Raw genomic sequence first — 17500 nt, 5'->3', positions numbered from 1 at the left:
TGAAGTACCTCTAGAAAACCCACGTGACCACATGGAGGATATGTAGACTCCACACAGAAGGCACCCCAGCTAAAAATCTATTGCTGTGGGGCAACAGTACTACTCCCTGTGTCAGTCATCCAATATATTATCAGGTATGTGGTATGTATTACCTTTCTCTTGTAGATGTGCAATATTTGTAACAGACTGTTGCTGGTTTGTCTGGGTATATGTTTGTTCCCACCAGATTTGTAATATTGCATCAATTTGTTGTTCAGTGTCATGTAATGTAACCTTAAAATAACAAATAAAACTCTGGGGCACTAGAACGAAGGCGTCACAAGTTCAATGAAGCCGTCACAAGTTTAACAACACACTTTTTGCTTGAATCTCAGTTCAAACTTCATCAGATTAACAAAGACGTTAAAAACACTTACAGTCAGAAAAAGGGATACTGAATAATTAATGAATTACATCATGGATCTCCACCCATCAAAGTTCATTCAGAAAACCTTAAGAGTATGTGTTGAAGACTTATACTTTGACATATCCAATTAAATAAGAAACACATTTAAAAACCTAAATACTAAAGGGTGTTAAACTATGCACAAAAGTAAATATTGCATAATCATTAGTTGTCTATAAAGCATTATTACACTAAAATTCATAAAATATATAACCATATAAATGCAACATTTTTTTTTAATATGTACCTTGCCTACAGTTTAGCTTTAAATGCCTAGAAATATCACAAGATATTCCAAAATAAAATATTTTATAAGTTTTAAGAATTAATTGAATAATTTGTCTCCACTACTCAGTAATTAATGCACTGAAGGAGATTTTTTACACTATATTTCATAAGATACCAGTAAAAACATTAAATATGTTTACTAAAATTTTCAAGTCTACCTTGCCAAACTTTTGAGCTTCAACAAGCACTTAACTGAACAGGAGTAATTTAGTCCAGGATAGCTATATGCATTTAATTTTATTTGCCAAAATAATTCCAGTTCTTCCAACTTCAAGCCCTCAGGCCCCCCTCTAATAGCATGTAAGACACAATCCATTACTAGGTATTTAAATGTATGGTCCTTTTCTATCAAGATGCGTTTTGCTAAAGCATTGTCTTGCTTGCCTTTACTAATGGCATACTGATGTTCATAAATGCGTTCACAGAATCTACGTTCCGTCTTACCTATATAGTAAATGGGGCATTGTTGGCATTTGGCAAGGTAGACTACATACTTTGAGTTGCAGTTGAATTTATTTCTTATTCTATATACTGTATCATTAATACAAAAAGATGTTCCCACTTCTATAAACTTGCAAAATCTACAAGATTCACTCTTATACGTTCTTAAGTAGCTTGACATTCTAGTAATTTTAAACTCCAATAGATTTTTCAAATTAGGACCTCTCTTAAAGATGATTTTGGGAAAACTCCCTACTTTCTTTAACAATTCCAGATCGCGCTTTAATATATCCCAATTCTTACCTATGATGAATCTCACAGTTTATCTGCACTAAAAGTTGTGATTAAACTCAGCATGAACTCACTGGGTTTATCCACCATTGATTCTGGGATGATAAAGAGCTGCTCACTGACTATGGTAGGATTAGTATCACTAGTTGTGCTCAAAATGAGAGTATATATTCCTTTAATCCACTTTGATTTCTACTAATCTACTCGGGTAACCTCAGCTGTTAAACATCCTTTTCAAGGCCATACATTCACAGTTGAAAGCATCCTCTAAAGTGACAATCCTAGCCGCTCTTACTAGCTGTCCTTTAACAACTGATCATTTTTGATAATAAGGGTGACTGCTGGAAAAGTGTAAGAAAGAATTAGAATGTGTACTTTTCCTATACACCTTGGTCACATAACTCTGACAAAATCTTTCCTAAGGCTAATGTCGAGATAACTAATCTCAACATTATTGAAATTAAATGTAAATTTCAAAAATTCAGTTCTATGATTGAGGTAATTCATCAAAGAGGTGGCTTTATCTATATCTCCCTTGATGATGATGAAAATATCATCCAAAAACCGTGTGTAAAAGAGAATATCTTCCCTGATGTTATTTACTTTGAAAATAAACACTAATTCCCAATAGGCCATGATGAAGTTGGCTACACTTGCACCACACTGTGAACCCATGGCCATCCCAATTTTCTGCAGGTAATATTCATTATCAAAGAGGAAGAAATTGTTAGAAAAAATTAAATCCAACAACTCTGTTACCAATTCGATCTCCCTACTTGGTGCGCCTCTTCTATTCAATAAAATTCTGATCCATTCAATCCCTTCCTCGTGTGGGATTGAAGTATATAAATCTTTCACATCAATTGTAAGGAAACTATGATCCTTGTCAAACTGTAATTCACTGATTTTATGTAAAAAGGACCACAAATCCTTACAAATCTGTTTCTATGGATCAGGTATTTTTTTTAGGATTGAATATACAATTTTCGCACTGGGGTAGGTGATTGAATTTCGGGCATCAACTAATGGTCTCATTAGTGGGTTGATTAAATCCTTATGAATTTTAGGAATCCCGAATAGTACTGGTATTCATGGAAAGGGCATACACATGAAGTTATATCTATCCTCTCTTCTACGTATAACTCTTCTATTTGGCCCTTTATGCGTTGATGAGCTATATTAAGTTCATTCAAAGATACTTTTTGGTATGCTTCAGTGGCCATAATCTCACGCATTTGGGCTGTGTAGTCCCAGTTATCCATGATTGTTAACCCTCCACCCTTGTCTGGTTTACTAACCCTCACATCTGCAACTCTTAACAAGTTTAAGGTTTCCCATTCTTGTTTGGAAATATGTGGTTGAAAACCATTGTTAATATTAAACACCTTGTTTCTCTTAGTGCAGGCAGAGTGTATATCTAATTCACAAAGCCATTCAAAGACTGTAGGGTTGGGTGATTTGGTGGATTAAATGTATTGGCAACATGGATAGGATTGATATCTGTATTAATAGTGTCCCCTAAAAGGACTTTTAAGTTACCTTTCCTAATGAAACACTTAATGTTAATGATTGTCCTAGGCAGAGTCAGATTCATTTTTGGAACAAAAGTATATCCTTTAGCCAGTAATTCCACCAACTCTGGTGCTACACAAACAGAAGAGTAATTGAAAATCATAAAGTCACCTGTTGTATTAGTGATAATATCCAAATTGTTGTTTAACGCCAGCTCTAATGCTTCCGTTTATAAAACTTCTGATTGTTCTTCTTCTTCTGGGGTTTCTTCTTCTATTTGGAAATAGCTCCTATCTGATTGGGATCCCGAAATTTTGGTTGGTTTTGGGGGTTCGTTGCTCTATCAGCAATGATGTTATAACCTTGATTTCTTATTCTTTCACTTTTCCTAACTGGGTTTGCTTCTGGGCTCCCATCAGCTTCAAGGGTAGGTTCAGTGTTAATAAGTCTATTCCCATCATTGCCTACTGGCCTGGTGTAATGATGGTTACGTGAAAGCCATGATTGAGATGGTGGGGGCAGTGGGTTGGCTGCCCTAAGTCATATGCTGTTCGATCACGTTGGAGTTTTTTTAACTTTAGTGGCCTTTAATTTAACTAGATTTTGATCAATACTGGAAAAAATCCTGGTATAATCAAACTTATATCTAATAAAGTCCAAATCAGTTTTAATCTAATTGTCCAAAGTCACAACTTCTTTAGAAATTGAATCCACCCACATAGAGTAATGTTTCACCATAGGTTCCACGATCATGCTAAGTTTAATCACAACCTTTAGTGCAGATAGTCAAACTGTGAGATTCATCGAGTAGTGGAGATGAATTATTCAATTAATTCTTAAAACTTATAAAATATTTTATTTTGGAATATCCTGTGATATTTCTAGGCAATTAAAGTGCAGGCAAGGTACATATTTTAAAAAATGTTGCATCTATATGGTTATATATTTTATGAATTTTAGTGTAATAATGCTTTATAGACAACTAATGATTATGCAATATTTACTTTTGTGCAAAGCTGAACACCCTTTAGTATATAGGTTTTTAAATTTGTTTCTTATTTAATTGTATATGTCAAAGTATAGGTCTTCAACACATACATTTAAGGTTTTCTGAATGAACTTTGATGGGCGGGCATCCATGATGTAATTAATTAATTATTCAGTATCCCTTTTCTTGACTGTAAGGGGTCATCATATCATATCATATGATTTTTATGTAACAGTATTAAGCTATGTTTTTAACTTCTTTGTTAATGTCTGATGAAGTTTGAACTGAGATTCAAACGAAATGCGTGTTATTAAACTTGTGACAGTTTCATTCAACTTGTTATGGCTTCGTTCTAGCGCCCCTGAGTTTTATTTGTTATTCTGCAGTTGTTCTATGTGTTTCAGTTCGATGTAATGTAACCTGTTCAAGACCATTTTACCCAGGTCACAACTGAAAAATGTCCACAGATCAGCCCACCGACCCAGTTAAATGAAATTAATTATTTAATTAAACTTAGCACTGATTAAAAACAGTACGCAATAAGAATATATCGACTTAAAGCTAATGTATAGAAATAGGCATACAAGATGATTCTACTGTATATACATCAAGCTAAGACATTTAGGCTTTAGTACAAACTCTAATTTAAACCTCATTAGAAAATTTTAATTTAAACTTACAAAAGTCTAATTCCAGCAGAAATCTAAGCACAAGTTTCTTCTAAAATATGGGAACATTCACTCTAATCCAGGACTTGCCATATATAATTCTAACTTCAGCAATTCTGATTCACCTTTTTTGGAGCAGCCTTACTGCATAAAAATATCATATAAATGCCCATACCATGCAGAATAAAACAACAGACCAGCATATCTGGATATCGCTGTCCACCCTGACATAATAGTAGTAACAAGAAAATGGCTTAAATCATGCACAAAAGATGAAGAAATACTACCTACTGGCCAGGAGTACAGTAAGGGTGGCGTGAAGGGGGCACTTATCTAGGCACAAAATGTTGGAGGGACACAATCGGGGCCTTTATTCTGTACCAAACACTTCTTTGTGTTCTTCACTTGAAAAGCTGGACTGTGGATTGCCTGCCACATTGTAGGTAGCCAACTGCACAATAAGCAGAATTTTTTTTTTTTTTGCTGTTCATTAGACAGCTGAGGGTGAGGGACCTTGGATTTAATACTGTGTGATTGGCTTTTTTATTTTGACAACTTTTTCTTGTGACAGGCTTTTTTTTTTCTTTTGTACTGTTCTGATGAGAGTGGCGGTTATAGATTTTTGTCATGTGTAATTGGCTAGTCAATTATCCGAAGACTTTTTTGGTCTTTTGGTGAGAGTTGGGTGGGGCATGGATTTGCTGGTACATGATTGGCCTATCCGAAGATAATTTTTTTTTTTTTTTTTTTGGTACTGTGATGAGAGCTGAGGATTGTGGATATGGTGATGAGTGACTGGCTGATTTACATGATTGTTTTTTTTTTGTGGAGTGATCACAAGTTCGTGGGACCAGCACAGGGTGCCACTTCTGCTCCTGACTGTGACATTACCTGTAAGGATGACACCACTAGTACAACAGCTACTGTTGTAGCCATTGTATAGAGAAAAGCCTTTAACCTGAATGTGCACCCTATACAAATACCAGACATTAATAGTGCACCTAAAACTGACCTACCACAAAAGTCAGTATGCATTGTAACATTGTATACACTTCCAAGTGCAGACAAATCAGCTTCTGAAGATGTATCCTGGACAACTACAAATAAATATATGACATAAAACAGTCATCCTAGGTGACCTTAACATTGACTGTCCCAAATGTACTTACAAAACTGTTTACTCTATCCTCACTCTGTATGACTTAACATACTAACAGCAGACATTGACAACATTTCCCATGTAGGAATTCTGCCACATACCATTAGTGGTCATAACCAGTTTTTGCCATAAGGAAACCTACTAAAATACATTGGAAGTATCCAATATAAAACCATCAGAAATATAATCATACTCAGTAAGGAAACATTCTTGTCTGCCTTTAAGCCTAGCATTTGAGAAGCAGTAACTTGATTCAATAAAACCTTTCTTTCCATATTAAACTACCCTGCACATTAAAACAGAAAGAGTCAGATCAAATCATGCACCATGGTTTACTCCAGATAGAAAACAATAATGCATAACAGACACATAAAACATGGAAAAATGGCATTTAGAAGAAAAAAAACAGGGTATTTATGTATTCTCGCAACCAGATTTTGCGACGTGGTATACTTTCTTCTCTTTTACTAAAACTACAACAAATAAGTGTAATTGGGAAGGGTGAACTGTTAAAAACTCTTCTAGAATATCGGTGGTGGGTTTGTAAGACGATTAAGGGTTAAAATTTTAGACTTTGCGGGTAACGTGCTTTAAAGATGTCAAGAGGTGAATTCAGCGAGCAGCTCAGTCTTCAGATATTAGTCTCAAGTCTGCACCCCTGCTTTCTGCTCTTGTAAATGACAAATCAGAATGGTAAGTTAACTTCCGGTTTCCACAGCATCTCATCACTTTCACTCTGAAACAGAAAACAACAGTGAAATCCTCCTCGACGGGATAGTGGTGTATAAGACTGATGTTAACCTACCATTCAGAGTGCTTTACAGCAGCAGAAAGCAGGACTCCAGACTGGAGGCTAATAATCTGAAGACTGAGCTGCTTGGTCCGCCAAACAGAAAAACGGAAAAGCCACATTGGTGTTAAACTGAAGTCAAAGATACTATTAGGAAAGTACCGTACATTTAGTATACTTTCACAAAAAGCCTTAAGAAGGAGCTTGACTTTCCAGATCCTGTTTAAAACACATAGAGGATCACAGTCGCCCTGAATCTGTGGTCATTGTAATAGAGCACATGGTTCTAAGCGCTGTCTTTAAAAATAAATGCATGCATGAGGAAATATTTGTCCCTCTCGCAGTTGGCTGCCAAAGTCTGGTTTCCATTTCTTCTTCCTGCTCATGTTTAACCGGCAAAACCTATCAGTAGGAGTCAACAGACACCTTCTTACTCAAACATTCACTCCTTTCAAAAAAACATTAGGAGTTAGACAGCGTTACAAATCTGGGTCCGATAATACGTAAGTACCAAAAACAGTTAGCACGTATAAAACCTAGCTAAGAATACCATGCTAAATGCTAAGGAAAAGTTCAACTAGTCTGCAGGAAAACCACACTAAAACTTTAAAATAGTTTTGGTCAAAAGTCAGTGAATTTATACAAGCTCAATAAAAATCACAGCCCTTCCCTTTTCCAGATTCAGCAAAGTATAACTAACTATGCAGATGTAATTCATACTACATAAATGTTGTCCCTTAAAGACTAACTATGCAGATGTAATTCATACTACATAAATGTTGTCCCTTAAAGACTAACTATGCAGATGTAATTCATACTACATAAATGTTGTCCCTTAAAGACTAACTATGCAGATGTAATTCATACTACATAAATGTTGTCCCTTAAAGACTAACTATGCAGATGTAATTCATACTACATAAATGTTGTCCCTTAAAGACTAACTATGCAGATGTAATTCATACTACATAAATGTTGTCCCTTAAAGACTAACTATGCAGATGTAATTCATACTACATAAATATGTCCCTTAAAGACTAACTATGCAGATGTAATTCATACTACATAAATGTTGTCCCTTAAAGACTAACTATGCAGATGTAATTCATAGTACATAAATGTTGTCCCTTAAAGACTAACTATGCAGATGTAATTCATACTACATAAATATGTCCCTTAAAGACTAACTATGCAGATGTAATTCATACTACATAAATGTTGTCCCTTAAAGACTAACTATGCAGATGTAATTCATACTACATAAATGTTGTCCCTTAAAGACTAACTATGCAGATGTAATTCATAGTACATAAATGTTGTCCCTTAAAGACTAACTATGCAGATGTAATTCATACTACATAAATATGTCCCTTAAAGACTAACTATGCAGATGTAATTCATACTACATAAATGTTGTCCCTTAAAGACTAACTATGCAGATGTAATTCATACTACATAAATGTTGTCCCTTAAAGACTAACTATGCAGATGTAATTCATACTACATAAATGTTGTCCCTTAAAGACTAACTATGCAGATGTAATTCATACTACATAAATGTTGTCCCTTAAAGACTAACTATGCAGATGTAATTCATACTACATAAATGTTGTCCCTTAAAGACTAACTATGCAGATGTAATTCATACTACATAAATGTTGTCCCTTAAAGACTAACTATGCAGATGTAATTCATACTACATAAATGTTGTCCCTTAAAGACTAACTATGCAGATGTAATTCATACTACATAAATGTTGTCCCTTAAAGACTAACTATGCAGATGTAATTCATACTACATAAATGTTGTCCCTTAAAGACTAACTATGCAGATGTAATTCATACTACATAAATGTTGTCCCTTAAAGACTAACTATGCAGATGTAATTCATACTACATAAATGTTGTCCCTTAAAGACTAACTATGCAGATGTAATTCATACTACATAAATGTTGTCCCTTAAAGACTAACTATGCAGATGTAATTCATACTACATAAATGTTGTCCCTTAAAGACTAACTATGCAGATGTAATTCATACTACATAAATGTTGTCCCTTAAAGACTAACTATGCAGATGTAATTCATACTACATAAATATTGTCCCTTAAAGACTAACTATGCAGATGTAATTCATACTACATAAATGTTGTCCCTTAAAGACTAACTATGCAGATGTAATTCATACTACATAAATGTTGTCCCTTAAAGACTAACTATGCAGATGTAATTCATACTACATAAATATTGTCCCTTAAAGACTAACTATGCAGATGTAATTCATACTACATAAATGTTGTCCCTTAAAGACTAACTATGCAGATGTAATTCATACTACATAAATATTGTCCCTTAAAGACTAACTATGCAGATGTAATTCATACTACATAAATGTTGTCCCTTAAAGACTAACTATGCAGATGTAATTCATACTACATAAATGTTGTCCCTTAAAGACTAACTATGCAGATGTAATTCATACTACATAAATGTTGTCCCTTAAAGACTAACTATGCAGATGTAATTCATACTACATAAATATGTCCCTTAAAGACTAACTATGCAGATGTAATTCATACTACATAAATGTTGTCCCTTAAAGACTAACTATGCAGATGTAATTCATACTACATAAATGTTGTCCCTTAAAGACTAACTATGCAGATGTAATTCATACTACATAAATGTTGTCCCTTAAAGACTAACTATGCAGATGTAATTCATACTACATAAATATTGTCCCTTAAAGACTAACTATGCAGATGTAATTCATACTACATAAATGTTGTCCCTTAAAGACTAACTATGCAGATGTAATTCATACTACATAAATGTTGTCCCTTAAAGACTAACTATGCAGATGTAATTCATACTACATAAATGTTGTCCCTTAAAGACTAACTATGCAGATGTAATTCATACTACATAAATGTTGTCCCTTAAAGACTAACTATGCAGATGTAATTCATACTACATAAATGTTGTCCCTTAAAGACTAACTATGCAGATGTAATTCATACTACATAAATGTTGTCCCTTAAAGACTAACTATGCAGATGTAATTCATACTACATAAATGTTGTCCCTTAAAGACTAACTATGCAGATGTAATTCATACTACATAAATGTTGTCCCTTAAAGACTAACTATGCAGATGTAATTCATACTACATAAATGTTGTCCCTTAAAGACTAACTATGCAGATGTAATTCATACTACATAAATGTTGTCCCTTAAAGACTAACTATGCAGATGTAATTCATACTACATAAATGTTGTCCCTTAAAGACTAACTATGCAGATGTAATTCATACTACATAAATGTTGTCCCTTAAAGACTAACTATGCAGATGTAATTCATACTACATAAATATTGTCCCTTAAAGACTAACTATGCAGATGTAATTCATACTACATAAATGTTGTCCCTTAAAGACTAACTATGCAGATGTAATTCATACTACATAAATGTTGTCCCTTAAAGACTAACTATGCAGATGTAATTCATACTACATAAATGTTGTCCCTTAAAGACTAACTATGCAGATGTAATTCATACTACATAAATGTTGTCCCTTAAAGACTAACTATGCAGATGTAATTCATACTACATAAATGTTGTCCCTTAAAGACTAACTATGCAGATGTAATTCATACTACATAAATGTTGTCCCTTAAAGACTAACTATGCAGATGTAATTCATACTACATAAATGTTGTCCCTTAAAGACTAACTATGCAGATGTAATTCATACTACATAAATGTTGTCCCTTAAAGACTAACTATGCAGATGTAATTCATACTACATAAATGTTGTCCCTTAAAGACTAACTATGCAGATGTAATTCATACTACATAAATGTTGTCCCTTAAAGACTAACTATGCAGATGTAATTCATACTACATAAATGTTGTCCCTTAAAGACTAACTATGCAGATGTAATTCATACTACATAAATGTTGTCCCTTAAAGACTAACTATGCAGATGTAATTCATACTACATAAATGTTGTCCCTTAAAGACTAACTATGCAGATGTAATTCATACTACATAAATGTTGTCCCTTAAAGACTAACTATGCAGATGTAATTCATACTACATAAATGTTGTCCCTTAAAGACTAACTATGCAGATGTAATTCATACTACATAAATGTTGTCCCTTAAAGACTAACTATGCAGATGTAATTCATACTACATAAATGTTGTCCCTTAAAGACTAACTATGCAGATGTAATTCATACTACATAAATGTTGTCCCTTAAAGACTAACTATGCAGATGTAATTCATACTACATAAATATTGTCCCTTAAAGACTAACTATGCAGATGTAATTCATACTACATAAATGTTGTCCCTTAAAGACTAACTATGCAGATGTAATTCATACTACATAAATGTTGTCCCTTAAAGACTAACTATGCAGATGTAATTCATACTACATAAATATTGTCCCTTAAAGACTAACTATGCAGATGTAATTCATACTACATAAATGTTGTCCCTTAAAGACTAACTATGCAGATGTAATTCATACTACATAAATGTTGTCCCTTAAAGACTAACTATGCAGATGTAATTCATACTACATAAATATGTCCCTTAAAGACTAACTATGCAGATGTAATTCATACTACATAAATGTTGTCCCTTAAAGACTAACTATGCAGATGTAATTCATACTACATAAATGTTGTCCCTTAAAGACTAACTATGCAGATGTAATTCATACTACATAAATGTTGTCCCTTAAAGACTAACTATGCAGATGTAATTCATACTACATAAATGTTGTCCCTTAAAGACTAACTATGCAGATGTAATTCATACTACATAAATGTTGTCCCTTAAAGACTAACTATGCAGATGTAATTCATACTACATAAATGTTGTCCCTTAAAGACTAACTATGCAGATGTAATTCATACTACATAAATGTTGTCCCTTAAAGACTAACTATGCAGATGTAATTCATACTACATAAATGTTGTCCCTTAAAGACTAACTATGCAGATGTAATTCATACTACATAAATGTTGTCCCTTAAAGACTAACTATGCAGATGTAATTCATACTACATAAATGTTGTCCCTTAAAGACTAACTATGCAGATGTAATTCATACTACATAAATGTTGTCCCTTAAAGACTAACTATGCAGATGTAATTCATACTACATAAATGTTGTCCCTTAAAGACTAACTATGCAGATGTAATTCATACTACATAAATGTTGTCCCTTAAAGACTAACTATGCAGATGTAATTCATACTACATAAATGTTGTCCCTTAAAGACTAACTATGCAGATGTAATTCATACTACATAAATGTTGTCCCTTAAAGACTAACTATGCAGATGTAATTCATACTACATAAATATTGTCCCTTAAAGACTAACTATGCAGATGTAATTCATACTACATAAATGTTGTCCCTTAAAGACTAACTATGCAGATGTAATTCATACTACATAAATGTTGTCCCTTAAAGACTAACTATGCAGATGTAATTCATACTACATAAATGTTGTCCCTTAAAGACTAACTATGCAGATGTAATTCATACTACATAAATGTTGTCCCTTAAAGACTAACTATGCAGATGTAATTCATACTACATAAATGTTGTCCCTTAAAGACTAACTATGCAGATGTAATTCATACTACATAAATGTTGTCCCTTAAAGACTAACTATGCAGATGTAATTCATACTACATAAATATGTCCCTTAAAGACTAACTATGCAGATGTAATTCATACTACATAAATGTTGTCCCTTAAAGACTAACTATGCAGATGTAATTCATACTACATAAATGTTGTCCCTTAAAGACTAACTATGCAGATGTAATTCATACTACATAAATGTTGTCCCTTAAAGACTAACTATGCAGATGTAATTCATACTACATAAATGTTGTCCCTTAAAGACTAACTATGCAGATGTAATTCATACTACATAAATGTTGTCCCTTAAAGACTAACTATGCAGATGTAATTCATACTACATAAATATGTCCCTTAAAGACTAACTATGCAGATGTAATTCATACTACATAAATGTTGTCCCTTAAAGACTAACTATGCAGATGTAATTCATACTACATAAATGTTGTCCCTTAAAGACTAACTATGCAGATGTAATTCATACTACATAAATGTTGTCCCTTAAAGACTAACTATGCAGATGTAATTCATACTACATAAATGTTGTCCCTTAAAGACTAACTATGCAGATGTAATTCATACTACATAAATGTTGTCCCTTAAAGACTAACTATGCAGATGTAATTCATACTACATAAATGTTGTCCCTTAAAGACTAACTATGCAGATGTAATTCATACTACATAAATGTTGTCCCTTAAAGACTAACTATGCAGATGTAATTCATACTACATAAATATTGTCCCTTAAAGACTAACTATGCAGATGTAATTCATACTACATAAATGTTGTCCCTTAAAGACTAACTATGCAGATGTAATTCATACTACATAAATGTTGTCCCTTAAAGACTAACTATGCAGATGTAATTCATACTACATAAATGTTGTCCCTTAAAGACTAACTATGCAGATGTAATTCATACTACATAAATATTGTCCCTTAAAGACTAACTATGCAGATGTAATTCATACTACATAAATGTTGTCCCTTAAAGACTAACTATGCAGATGTAATTCATACTACATAAATGTTGTCCCTTAAAGACTAACTATGCAGATGTAATTCATACTACATAAATGTTGTCCCTTAAAGACTAACTATGCAGATGTAATTCATACTACATAAATGTTGTCCCTTAAAGACTAACTATGCAGATGTAATTCATACTACATAAATGTTGTCCCTTAAAGACTAACTATGCAGATGTAATTCATACTACATAAATGTTGTCCCTTAAAGACTAACTATGCAGATGTAATTCATACTACATAAATGTTGTCCCTTAAAGACTAACTATGCAGATGTAATTCATACTACATAAATGTTGTCCCTTAAAGACTAACTATGCAGATGTAATTCATACTACATAAATGTTGTCCCTTAAAGACTAACTATGCAGATGTAATTCATACTACATAAATGTTGTCCCTTAAAGACTAACTATGCAGATGTAATTCATACTACATAAATGTTGTCCCTTAAAGACTAACTATGCAGATGTAATTCATACTACATAAATGTTGTCCCTTAAAGACTAACTATGCAGATGTAATTCATACTACATAAATGTTGTCCCTTAAAGACTAACTATGCAGATGTAATTCATACTACATAAATGTTGTCCCTTAAAGACTAACTATGCAGATGTAATTCATACTACATAAATGTTGTCCCTTAAAGACTAACTATGCAGATGTAATTCATACTACATAAATGTTGTCCCTTAAAGACTAACTATGCAGATGTAATTCATACTACATAAATGTTGTCCCTTAAAGACTAACTATGCAGATGTAATTCATACTACATAAATGTTGTCCCTTAAAGACTAACTATGCAGATGTAATTCATACTACATAAATGTTGTCCCTTAAAGACTAACTATGCAGATGTAATTCATACTACATAAATGTTGTCCCTTAAAGACTAACTATGCAGATGTAATTCATACTACATAAATGTTGTCCCTTAAAGACTAACTATGCAGATGTAATTCATACTACATAAATGTTGTCCCTTAAAGACTAACTATGCAGATGTAATTCATACTACATAAATGTTGTCCCTTAAAGACTAACTATGCAGATGTAATTCATACTACATAAATGTTGTCCCTTAAAGACTAACTATGCAGATGTAATTCATACTACATAAATGTTGTCCCTTAAAGACTAACTATGCAGATGTAATTCATACTACATAAATGTTGTCCCTTAAAGACTAACTATGCAGATGTAATTCATACTACATAAATGTTGTCCCTTAAAGACTAACTATGCAGATGTAATTCATACTACATAAATGTTGTCCCTTAAAGACTAACTATGCAGATGTAATTCATACTACATAAATGTTGTCCCTTAAAGACTAACTATGCAGATGTAATTCATACTACATAAATGTTGTCCCTTAAAGACTAACTATGCAGATGTAATTCATACTACATAAATGTTGTCCCTTAAAGACTAACTATGCAGATGTAATTCATACTACATAAATGTTGTCCCTTAAAGACTAACTATGCAGATGTAATTCATACTACATAAATGTTGTCCCTTAAAGACTAACTATGCAGATGTAATTCATACTACATAAATGTTGTCCCTTAAAGACTAACTATGCAGATGTAATTCATACTACATAAATGTTGTCCCTTAAAGACTAACTATGCAGATGTAATTCATACTACATAAATGTTGTCCCTTAAAGACTAACTATGCAGATGTAATTCATACTACATAAATGTTGTCCCTTAAAGACTAACTATGCAGATGTAATTCATACTACATAAATGTTGTCCCTTAAAGACTAACTATGCAGATGTAATTCATACTACATAAATGTTGTCCCTTAAAGACTAACTATGCAGATGTAATTCATACTACATAAATGTTGTCCCTTAAAGACTAACTATGCAGATGTAATTCATACTACATAAATGTTGTCCCTTAAAGACTAACTATGCAGATGTAATTCATACTACATAAATGTTGTCCCTTAAAGACTAACTATGCAGATGTAATTCATACTACATAAATGTTGTCCCTTAAAGACTAACTATGCAGATGTAATTCATACTACATAAATGTTGTCCCTTAAAGACTAACTATGCAGATGTAATTCATACTACATAAATGTTGTCCCTTAAAGACTAACTATGCAGATGTAATTCATACTACATAAATGTTGTCCCTTAAAGACTAACTATGCAGATGTAATTCATACTACATAAATGTTGTCCCTTAAAGACTAACTATGCAGATGTAATTCATACTACATAAATGTTGTCCCTTAAAGACTAACTATGCAGATGTAATTCATACTACATAAATGTTGTCCCTTAAAGACTAACTATGCAGATGTAATTCATACTACATAAATGTTGTCCCTTAAAGACTAACTATGCAGATGTAATTCATACTACATAAATGTTGTCCCTTAAAGACTAACTATGCAGATGTAATTCATACTACATAAATGTTGTCCCTTAAAGACTAACTATGCAGATGTAATTCATACTACATAAATGTTGTCCCTTAAAGACTAACTATGCAGATGTAATTCATACTACATAAATGTTGTCCCTTAAAGACTAACTATGCAGATGTAATTCATACTACATAAATGTTGTCCCTTAAAGACTAACTATGCAGATGTAATTCATACTACATAAATGTTGTCCCTTAAAGACTAACTATGCAGATGTAATTCATACTACATAAATATTGTCCCTTAAAGACTAACTATGCAGATGTAATTCATACTACATAAATGTTGTCCCTTAAAGACTAACTATGCAGATGTAATTCATACTACATAAATGTTGTCCCTTAAAGACTAACTATGCAGATGTAATTCATACTACATAAATGTTGTCCCTTAAAGACTAACTATGCAGATGTAATTCATACTACATAAATGTTGTCCCTTAAAGACTAACTATGCAGATGTAATTCATACTACATAAATGTTGTCCCTTAAAGACTAACTATGCAGATGTAATTCATACTACATAAATGTTGTCCCTTAAAGACTAACTATGCAGATGTAATTCATACTACATAAATGTTGTCCCTTAAAGACTAACTATGCAGATGTAATTCATACTACATAAATGTTGTCCCTTAAAGACTAACTATGCAGATGTAATTCATACTACATAAATGTTGTCCCTTAAAGACTAACTATGCAGATGTAATTCATACTACATAAATGTTGTCCCTTAAAGACTAACTATGCAGATGTAATTCATACTACATAAATGTTGTCCCTTAAAGACTAACTATGCAGATGTAATTCATACTACATAAATGTTGTCCCTTAAAGACTAACTATGCAGATGTAATTCATACTACATAAATGTTGTCCCTTAAAGACTAACTATGCAGATGTAATTCATACTACATAAATGTTGTCCCTTAAAGACTAACTATGCAGATGTAATTCATACTACATAAATGTTGTCCCTTAAAGACTAACTATGCAGATGTAATTCATACTACATAAATGTTGTCCCTTAAAGACTAACTATGCAGATGTAATTCATACTACATAAATGTTGTCCCTTAAAGACTAACTATGCAGATGTAATTCATACTACATAAATGTTGTCCCTTAAAGACTAACTATGCAGATGTAATTCATACTACATAAATGTTGTCCCTTAAAGACTAACTATGCAGATGTAATTCATACTACATAAATGTTGTCCCTTAAAGACTAACTATGCAGATGTAATTCATACTACATAAATGTTGTCCCTTAAAGACTAACTATGCAGATGTAATTCATACTACATAAATGTTGTCCCTTAAAGACTAACTATGCAGATGTAATTCATACTACATAAATGTTGTCCCTTAAAGACTAACTATGCAGATGTAATTCATACTACATAAATGTTGTCCCTTAAAGACTAACTATGCAGATGTAATTCATACTACATAAATGTTGTCCCTTAAAGACTAACTATGCAGATGTAATTCATACTACATAAATGTTGTCCCTTAAAGACTAACTATGCAGATGTAATTCATACTACATAAATGTTGTCCCTTAAAGACTAACTATGCAGATGTAATTCATACTACATAAATGTTGTCCCTTAAAGACTAACTATGCAGATGTAATTCATACTACATAAATGTTGTCCCTTAAAGACTAACTATGCAGATGTAATTCATACTACATAAATGTTGTCCCTTAAAGACTAACTATGCAGATGTAATTCATACTACATAAATGTTG

At 32.5% G+C, this 17500-nt stretch overlaps 1 protein-coding gene across 7 annotated transcripts in view; it reads right to left on the bottom strand.

Annotated features, from left to right (window-relative positions):
- DMTN (dematin actin binding protein) overlaps positions 1-17500 on the bottom strand; it is a 1900252-nt gene that overhangs the window by 1206456 nt on the left and 676296 nt on the right. The window lies entirely within an intron of this gene.

This window comes from Protopterus annectens, chromosome 9.part0 (genome assembly GCF_019279795.1).
Source record: "Protopterus annectens isolate FY-2018-M chromosome 9.part0, PAN1.0, whole genome shotgun sequence".
In the NCBI taxonomy this organism is placed as follows: Eukaryota; Metazoa; Chordata; order Ceratodontiformes; family Protopteridae; genus Protopterus; species Protopterus annectens.
This window is presented reverse-complemented; position numbering and strand designations above follow the sequence as displayed.